Source organism: Bombina bombina, chromosome 3 (genome assembly GCF_027579735.1).
Source record: "Bombina bombina isolate aBomBom1 chromosome 3, aBomBom1.pri, whole genome shotgun sequence".
Lineage (NCBI taxonomy): Eukaryota > Metazoa > Chordata > Amphibia > Anura > Bombinatoridae > Bombina > Bombina bombina.
The window spans coordinates 1,482,549-1,493,371 of NC_069501.1; the positions used below are offsets into that span (position 1 = coordinate 1,482,549).

The 10,823-nt window shown below is 39.5% G+C and overlaps 1 pseudogene; it reads right to left on the reverse strand.

The window, feature by feature from the left end:
* Positions 1–7,510: 7,510 nt before the first annotated feature.
* LOC128655071 (uncharacterized) lies at positions 7,511–7,691 on the reverse strand (annotated as a pseudogene).
* Positions 7,692–10,823: the final 3,132 nt, after the last annotated feature.

The following is a 10,823-nucleotide window of genomic DNA, read 5'->3' on the forward strand; positions in this document are numbered from 1 at the left end:
TCAGCAAAAGTTCCAATGTGTCTAAAACAGGGTGAGCTTTAAGCAGTGTCTCACACTAACCCAGTATCAGCTGTAGGGGTGGAGTCTCTATTTCTGACGCTTGTGTTTGTTAAATGTTCTTGAAACAAATAGATGTAAACAGGATTTCTCTTTTGAAGTGTGCACACTTATGATGATCTCCTATGCTCTTTCTCTTGGTTTGTAGTGAAACAATTTTAAAGGACTGATTCACAAGAATGCGCAAGTTCCATTTTCCTCAGCAGAACTCGAAACACCCTCCAAACAATCAGTGGCTTGCATCTCTGTAATGCCAGTCAACTGAGCCACATTATCTTAATAAAAAAAAACTCTGTGAATAATCAAACAAAAAGCCAGATGCCTGCTTGGTGGGATCATATAAAGGACTCTCTGGCCTTATCGGGGAGTCCTGTCGGTAAAACTGAAAGTCCACTGGAGGTGGAGGAAAAAAAACAAGATCCTTTTCAGCTGCCACAACCTCATCACCATCAGATGAAGTCTCCTTCTGAACCCAGCCAGATTTTTTCAGAGCAGCCTCAGTAGGTTCAGCCGTCAAAGCATCAAACTCAGGGGACACTGCAGCAAAAGCCTTAGCAATGGCCAAATCCACAGCAGCATCAGCAGTCAGATCTGTAGCAATAACAGCAGTATCTGCCCGAAACCTTCTTCTAAAAGAAGAAGCAGCTGGAGGACGCTTCGTCCTTTTAGGACAATTTTCCCACAAATGTCTAGCTTCCACACAAAGATCATAGGTCTTCTTCTTTGCACACCTATTCCGGGAATGTCCCTTTTCCCCACAGTTCTTACATGGGTTGTCATTGGGACATTCTTCTCTCCTATGGCCAAACCCCTTACAATTATGACAAATGGTTGGCTGACCAGGATAGTATAGATAGCCTCTATTCCTGCCAATAGGAAAATTAGAAGGCGGGTGATCCAGACCACCAAAACCATCTAGATTTTTTTTTTAAATCACCATGAATCTACTTTTACCATTCCATATATCAAATTCATTCATCACCTTGCGGGTGAAACGAACTTGAGAGCAGTATCTCATCAAGAAAGTAATGATGTACTCTGTATCTACAAAAGGATTGTACATCATTACACTGACCGGCCTCTTAATATTCTCTGAGGTAGATGTGAATGTAACACCTTTCAACAAAGGGTCATCCCTATGCTGCCTGTATACAGCATAAAGCTGCTGACATAAATTTTCTTCTGCTAAGGTAAGATCGTAAATACCTCTTTGCGGACTATCCTGAAGACAGAAGAGAGAACGTCTCTCAATCCCAAAAAGTTATTTAAGGATATCCACCATGATGCATCTTAGATTGACACAAAATCTCTCCTCTTGAGCCACCTCCACTCTGAAGCTATTCCTTAGCCGCACTGAACCTGAAAGACCTGTAACTTGCCATCCTTCCAAAGCCACAATCGCCTTCTCTCCCAAAATAGCAAGTCAGGTCAGTCGCCCCCCTATAGCAGCAGAAGGCTTAAGACCACATAATGGCCGATGCCTTAAGGCCAAGGGGCTAGAATCAATACTAACCTGCCTAATGACATGACCAGGATTGAGCGTGCCAAAAGGCTGAGAAGAGATAACTGCAACGCTCTTGTCTGGGAAGTCTCACATCAAAAGCACTCCATATGCCTCGGGGAGATGCAGCCAGCCGCCAAAATCTCTTTTTGACATTTCTAAGCCGCAGCAGCACTCATTGGCGCCCCTTGGCTGCTAGGTTAGGCCTAAAAAAGCTAATTACTAGCCTCAGCCAGCTAAACCCACTGAACTGGCAAGGGAAGACCCCTGCTTGCTGCTGCAGCTCGGACCTGCTGCCTGACTGGACAGCTAGCTGCTCTCCAATTTGCATGACTCCTCCCAAAAACGCCCCCCCCCCCTTCCCCCCCCGCACACGCTGCTGCAGTCAGTGCTGGAGACAGAGAGAGAGAGAGTGAAAGCACCTGGCTGCTGGCACCTAGCTACTGAATCTTCAGGTAGACCTAGCTTCCTACCTACCTACCTAGCATGCTCAACTCATTGTTTAGTTCCCTTTCCAGGCATCAGGTAGAGAAAGAAGCACACAGACAACATTGACACAAGCTGCAGCAGCTCAAAGGGCTTTTATTGCTTGAGAAGCATAGATAGATATAATGTCACAAAATGTATAAATACATCAATAAATTGGGAAAGAAATTATCAAATAAAGAATTAAAAAATAATACCAAAGACGTTGCATCTTTTAGGGAGGGATCTAAAAATTTGGGAGCATATAAATCCGAATAAAAATTAAAAACCTCTTGCTTCATACTATTAATGTCAGATTTCCCCTCTATACTCCCCATAAAACTCTTTTTACTAACTATTTTTTTAAAAAAGAACCTATAACTTCTCATCCTCCTCTAAAACTTGTACTTTAGAATTAAAAATAATTTGTTTCCCCTTTTCCTCTAAATTTTTCCTAATTTCTTCTTTTAATTTTAAAATATCATCATCTACATTAAAACCATAAGATCTCGCCTGATAAAGTGCTTGAAGTCAAAAATTAAGTTTAGCATAAAATTCCCTCTTCTCTCTAGCCGCTCTCTTACCCATTTTAATAAAAAAGTCCTGAATTAAAACTTTAACCTTATCCCACCATAAAATAATGTCCTCATCCCCCCAACTAAAACTCCACTTCTTATAATAATCAATAAAACTCTGTCTAATAAAATCATCATCTAAAAGAGAGGTATTTAATTTCCAATAAGAAGATTTAAAATTCTGCTCAGCAGGTAGATCACATACACACTCTAAAATCTTGTGATCAGAAAACACATTCTCACTTAAAACACAAGACCGCAAACTAAAAACCTTTGATAAAAACATAAAATCAATACGGGATTTAACCGCTCTATTAGCCCACGTAAAACCAGGATCCGCACCATTCAACCTCATCCATACATCATTTAACCTAAAATCCTCAATCATACCTTTCAACACACTGGCAGACCCATCCAAACGCTCACTCACACTCACACTCTCCCTCTTCTCACCTGGTAAAACACAGTTAAAATCCCCACCTAAAATCAAAGGTTCTGAACCTGCTAAAAACAAAGCTAAAATCTTAAAAAACTCTAACCTCTCCTTTTTAATAACAGGGGCATAAACATTAATACATCTAAAACTAAAATTAAAATAACTAACATGAGCAACTAAAAGCCTACCCGGGACAATTTCCATAAAACTATTAATAATAAACTCATGGCTATTAAAAAGGATGCCCACCCCTACAGATTTGTTTTCGTTACTCCTAGACCATACGGACAGGCCCCTATCCCAATATTTTTCTAAAACTTCCACTTTATCATTTTTATCGATACAACATTCCTGTAAATAAATAATATTATTATTGGTATTAAGCAAATAATCACACAGGGCCGCTCTCCGAGGAGGGCTTTTAAAGCCCCATGCATTTAACGATGCTAACTTAAGCATCTGGAGAGGAGTAGCACAGCATCCTACTTAGAGAACCTCCTAAGCAGGAAACTATCCTGGCCCTCAGAAACGTCACTGGGCGCAGGACTTGCCACAACCTCTACAACAGGCATTGGCGTATCATCAATCCTGATGCTGCTAGCATCAGAAATCCTATCTATCCTGGTCAACACCAAAGTCAACGTTCTGCAGATCTTCACAGGGGGAGACTGGATCCTGTTCCAGAGCAAGGAATCTGTAAGGATAAAGCAACTAGATTAACTAATTGTATAGAGAAATACAACTAAGTTTGTAGCAAAGATCTCCACAATGTTATAATAAATCTCAACTCCAAAAGATTATTTCTTATATAATTCTGATCATTTTTTTATTGTTAAAATGTTCCATATCATTCATACAGTGCATTCTTTATTAATCAAACTAGCAACAAACATTCATGCTATAGCAAAGGCAAGTGAATTAAAAACACTAAAACCTGTTTTTTTAAGTAAATACAGATTAGCTCAAATATTCAAAATAATGATATGTATTGGCCCACTGTTATAATATCCTAAAGTAAACTAAGCCCTTACAATCCGAGGGCTGAATTACTCTTAAGCATTAACAGCTAATATTGTAGGTACCATAGAATAATATATAGAATCTATTGAGGCATTTATATTGTTTTTAAACTCAGGCAAGCTAATTAAAAACAGCAGACAGGAGAGACACGGCTGCTCCTGCTGGACCCCTGACGCGCGTTTCACAGAACGCTTCCTCAGAGGGGGTGCGGGCCGCTGCTACACAGCGTTATTTATGGAGCTGATTTTCCCACCTAACGAACGTAATTGGTGGCCATTTAATTGACATAAGCATCTGATTGGCTCTTACACCCGTCAGTCATTCTAACTTGCTCTGACGTATAGAGCTATCATACGTAACTGGAGGTGTGTGTTAAAGAGCGTGTCTATCCGGGTATCTTATCCAATCCCAAAATCACAAGAAGGGGGTGTGTGAGCTAGTATTCATAGGATTGGATAATCATGTTATAATGTAAACAAAACATCGGTTTACATAACTGTTACGGAGGCATCTTAGAATTCCTTATTAGTATATTGAAACACTTGCAATATTTCTATTGTGGATCCCTGGATCCAAGTATAGTAATGTGTATACTTAAATAGAATTGTAATATATGATGCTTATGGATTGTGTGGTAAAAACATCTGATATGCCTATTGTATTGTACAAATTAATCGTTAGTATGAGTCAAGTAAACAGACAATTTTCTATAATGTACATATACATATTTACATATAAGTGGGATTCTTTATATTCATACAAGATCCTATCATGTTATTTTATATAATAGTAAAAATTGTGATGGATGCTACTGTAAATTATACGATCATTTCTTTCACATAATATACCCACTAAACCTGCTGGAGTAAGAAAGCAGTTGCATAAAATGTGAACTTAGTAGGTAAACATCCTAATAAAGTATGGACATGCTAAAATTGCTTAAAGAAAAACTCATATTCCTGCAGGCTCATATTCATTGTTGGAAATGTGAACTCAGTTTTAGATACTATTATTTTTATCTTTATCTTTATTAAATTGGAAACAGATCTTGTTATACAGATTTTATATCCAGATATCTTAGGTGAATAAAGAGAATCCTGGAGTCAAGTTTTTAAATCATAATATATTAATACCGGTGCTTAAAAGATTTTTATATAAATCAATTTGTTGTATTGGTGTTGATATCAACTTGTGAAAAAGTAAATTTATTAAAATATAACTATGAATAAATGGAGTGTATGGTGTTGAAAATGATGATGATACAAAATAATCTGTAAGGATGCTCCAAGTGGCTCATGGAGGAGGAAGATTCCTCCACAGACTGAAACTTCTGCTTCTTAGAGGGGTTTTCGCCCCCCCCCCCCCCAGCCATAACATCCACTGCAGAAACACGTAAATTCGGCTTCACAGAAGTGAACTTCTCAGCCCTAGATCCTGACTTTTTTTTTAGATATAGCAGCCCTCCTCTGTTGAGAAGATGTGGGAGGAACAAAAGACCCCTGAACTGAGCCAGAGGTACCTGCCTCACCAAAATCCATATGGTCTTGATCCTCAATAGAAGGCACAGGTTCCTGAGAACCAATTATTTCTTCACCCCCTCCTCCATAGAGGAAAAAGGGGCAGACTGATCTGCCACAGGATGCACCTGACACTCCCCCTTCCCAGAAGGAGTACCCAGATGCACCACAAAGGGCTGTTTCTTTGTCTCCCATCTACGCCTCTCAGGGCAAAAACAACTTAGGTGATGCAAATTACCACATAGGTCACAAACACATATTTTACAATCCTTACTCAAGTGACCCGACTGTTTACAGAACCAACACACTTGGTCCTCAATACAGTCAGAGGAATCATGACTATATTTTAAGCATGTGTGGCAGTATGGGGGCATCTGATTAAAGACTAAAAACCCTCTATTAGTCCCGATGGAGAACAGAGGGGGGGTGTCTTAGAAATCCCCCAAATTCTCCCTCATCTGGACAGAATTAAACTTGGAACTTCCATTTCCCCAACCAGACACCACAGGAGTTAAATACTTTTCCCTCAGGTTTTATCCTCACACAAAACCTCATGAGGTAGTGGGCAATTTCCTCCTCTCTCACATGAGCCTGATAAATCCTCATGAGCCTGATAGATCTGACATTTCTCCAAAACAACATTAGTTAGTTGATTGAAGATCATGGTCAAGTCAAAATAACCTTTTCTATAAAAGTCTTGGAAGCACATAAACTGTTCGAACGAGAACCCAAACAGTGCCACCGTAATTTGCTTTTGCAAAAAAACGCCATTTTTTAAAACCTGATGTTCAGGAGCCACTTGGATATGTAAAGTATCATAAGGGTAGGTTCCAATTGAAAAATCCTGCCTATGACCTCCCGGAACCCCCTTACCATCAGAACGACGTCCAGCCTCCACACCGACTCAGACACCTCCGACACCTCCAACATCTTCTCCAATGACTCCTCCAATAACACCCTCCATGGACACAGCTCAAACAATAGCCACCATACTGGCAACTCGATCGCAACCGGACGTCTCAGATAGCTGTCCCCCTAATAACAGCAGGTGGTGCACCTAAAGAAAACACCACCAGGCCGAGGGGACAGGTTCTTCAACTCCTAATGGCTCAGACACATGATCTGAGCCAAAAGGCCAGAGAAGCGATAACCGCAATGCTCTTGCCTGGGACGCCACACGCTCAAAGCACTCCCTCTGCCTCGGGGAGACAGGGAACACCAATGCTGACCAAAAATCACACCATTGAAAATTCAAAAGCAGCAACCAACAACAATCCATGGCTGGCTGCTAGGCCCGAAAAAAAAGACAACTACTAGCTACTAGTCTCAGCCAGCTTACTACTGGCCAGGGAAGACCCCCCTGCTTGATGATAAAAAGCAGCAGCAGCAACGACGAACCTGCTGCCTCCTTACTACTGGACAGATAGCTGCTCTCCAATTTGCATGGTTCCGCCTCCTCCACATTCCCCCGAAAACGTCCCCCACCGCTGTAGCTGCACTCTGGAGACAGACAGAAAGGCGTGAACGCACCTGGCTGATGCTGATTGCACCTACCTAGCTGCTACTGGATCTTATGGGCCTAGCTGCCTGTCTAGCTAGCTAGGCAAGAAGGCTCAACTCATTTTTTTTAAACTTCCCTATCCAGACACCAGGTGGAGAAAGAAGCACACGGACAACATTGACAGCTCCAAAGACTTTTATTGTCTGCCAAGAAGGAGGGAGAGATAGAAAGAGACAAAAAAAGAAAGAACATCACAAAATTAGTAAAGACATAAATAAATCAATGAATTTACACAGCAATACATAGATTTGTGGAGAAATGCTAATCAAATGAAGAATGGGAAAAAAAAAAGGATAGCAAAGACGTCGCCTCCTCTCCAAGTAACAGCCATTTTCTAGGCTTTTTTGGCCCGGCACACAAGGGGTTAACAAGAATCCGAAATGAAATCAAGCAGGCAGGAAAGCAGCTCGTCGATGAGGCTTTCTTCAGAGCAAGCTCTTCTTCCATCTCCCGGTTTCAAAAATCCATTTAATATATGGCACCCAGATAGGGGACGTATCAGATATTAAACTAATAAGAACAGATTTTTTTTTTTTTAATTTTTTATTATAAAAATAAAATTTACAACTTAATAATCAGAACAAAAAAATTACTTTTCCAAGAAATATAAAACACAAAAGAAAAAAAGAAAACAATAAACTAAATATATTCAATATCAATACACATCAAAAAAATCCTAACATAAACAAAATAACAATAATATACATAGTACAATCTTCAATACATATTATGAACACCAATCCTTCCATTTTTTGGTCTTCCAAACACCTTCAGAGTCGACTACCCCAAATCTTTTCCTATCAAGACAAAAATAAAGATATAATCTTCCACATATTAAACGCACACAACCTTTAACATCAATCTCCCGTTTTTGAAAAACAAAAATATTCCTTACATCCCACAAAGATTCTTTTACACAACAAAATAACAACCACAACAACCTCTCTTTAGACTTGTCCAGACCACACAACCCAAACAAAATCATCTCAAAAGAAAAAACTTGAATCCCAGATAAACCAAAAATCATTCTACCAAGAGCTCTCCACACATCCTTAGCATACTCACAACTCCACAATACATGAACAACATTCTCACACTGACCACAACCATCCCTAGGACACCTCTCAGACCTCACCAAACCTCGTCTATACTGCATTTCTCTTGTCGGCAAACAACCATGCACAGCCATCCAAGAAATATCTTTCTGTCTATTAACCAACCTTTTCTCATTCACATTTTTCCACACTTGAATACTATCACTTTCAGATAAATTTGCTACCAAACACACATTCTCTCTCTCCGATAAAATTTTCAAAATCTTCCTATCCTCACACCACACATCTCTACCCACACCAGATAAATCATACTTTACAATACATCTCTCAATCTTCACATAAAAATCAGGACACTGAAAACACACAGGCTTAGTATTATCACGCAAAAGCATACCAAACTTCCTCAAAACATTCCCAGCAGCATATCTAACCATACAACCCATCACATTCTCCTTCAAACTCAAACGAACACACATACCAACATACTTCACGCACAAAAACCTCTCAACATCCGGAACAGTCTTACCACCATGCTCTCTCAATTTCACCACCTTCACTCTACTCAGCTTCTCCATCCCCGAACTCCAGAAAAATAAAAAGAACATCCTCACAATCCGCCTTAGAAACCTATCAGGTATAGGAAAAACAAAATTAACATACAATAAAATAGGAAGAAAAACCGATTTAATAATTAACACCCGACCTTCCAAACTTAAATTCCTCAAAGACCAAAAACCAACCTTCTTCTTAAGCTTCACACACACATCTTCCCAACTTTCAGAACCCAATAAATCACACTCAAACTGTACACCAAGAACTTTAATTGCACCATTCTGTACAGGAAATCCACACAATTCCAAATCCCTCCAAACTCCAAAAGCCTTAACCATACATTTATCCCAATTCACTCGAAAACCACTCGCCATACAAAAACATTCAACCTGAACACACACTCTCCTTAAACTAGCCTGAGACTGACACACAACAGTAACATCATCCATATAACCCAACACTTTTAAAAATCTACCACCACTTCCAGGCACATCCACACCCCTAATAACCTTATCCCTCCTCAAACGCTGCAATAAAGGTTCAATCACACAAACAAAAAGTACAGGAGATAAAGGACATCCCTGTCTCACTCCAGACAAAACAGAAAAACATTCAGACAAAAAACCATTCACTAAAACTCTACTCCCAATATTTCCATACAAACACTTAAACCAAGCAAGCATCTTCTCAGGAATACCCAATCTCTCCAAAACACCAAACATAAAAACATGCGCAACCCTATCATATGCTTTCTCAAAATCAAGAGTAGCAACAGAAACAGACTGTTTACGCTCCAGACAATACCAAATCACATCCCTCAAACCAACCAAACTCTCAGCAATCTGTCTCCCAGGCACAGCACACACTTGCTCCTCACCAACAATCTTACCAATCACACACTTCATACGATCAGCCAAAACTTTAGCAATAATCTTATAATCGACGTTAAGTAACGAAATTGGTCTCCAATTCTTAAGATCACGCTTATCACCTTTCTTATATAAAAGAACAATCACACCAACACGCATAGAAGCAGACAAAACATTTTTCTCAAAAACCCACTTACACACATCAAGCAAATCTTCTCCAATCAAATTCCAAAATTTACAATAAAAATCCACAGGCAAACCATCACAGCCAGGCGTTTTAAATTTTTTCATCCCACGCACCACCGACAACAATTCATCCAAACAATCCTCACACACCAAACCACTAACATCCTCTTTTTCAATCTTTACCTCAACCTCATCCAAAATCTCTTCATATACACCAAAATCCAAAACTTTCTCACTATATAAATTCTCATAAAATGAAGAAACCTCATTCAAAATCCCATCTTTACCCATCACTTCCTCCCCAGCAACATTCAAAACACTCACCATACCTTCCTTACCTGAAAAAACCTTTTTGAAAAAAAACCTAGAACACTTTTCATCTTTCTCACATACCTCCATTCTAGCTTGCATTACAATCTTACTTCCCTTTTCATCCATACACTTCCTAATCATCTCCTTTGCTTCTTCCAATTCATCCAACACATTCAAACCTAAAGCCCTCAACTCCTTCAAGTAATCCAAACGCATCTGCCATCTCACATACACCATCCTCTCTTTCTTAGCTTTCTCATGACCCTTCCTAATAAAGAATAATCTACACTCAGTCTTAACCCACTCCCACCAATCAAGTACCGAAGAAAAAGCCCACTTCCTGGTTTTCATCCATAAATATTTTTTAACAAAAAGACCCACAATCCAATCATCCTCTAACAAACTAACATTCAACTTCCAGACACCCCTCCCATAATCCACTCTAACTTTTAACTCAACCTCACAAAAAATACATACATGGTCTGTAAAAGACATAGCCATTGAACTATAACTCTTAACAAAAACATTCCTAGAAAAAAAGAAAAAATCAATTCTTGATTTAACATTACCATTTTCAGAAAAAAAAGTAAAACCCCTACCAGAACTTCCAGTGACTCTGAAGGCATCCTTCAGACCAAAAACAGAAATTAACTCCAAAAGGTCCTTACTAGACTTATCCAAAGACCTCTCAACAGCCCCCTCCCGATCACCAACCCT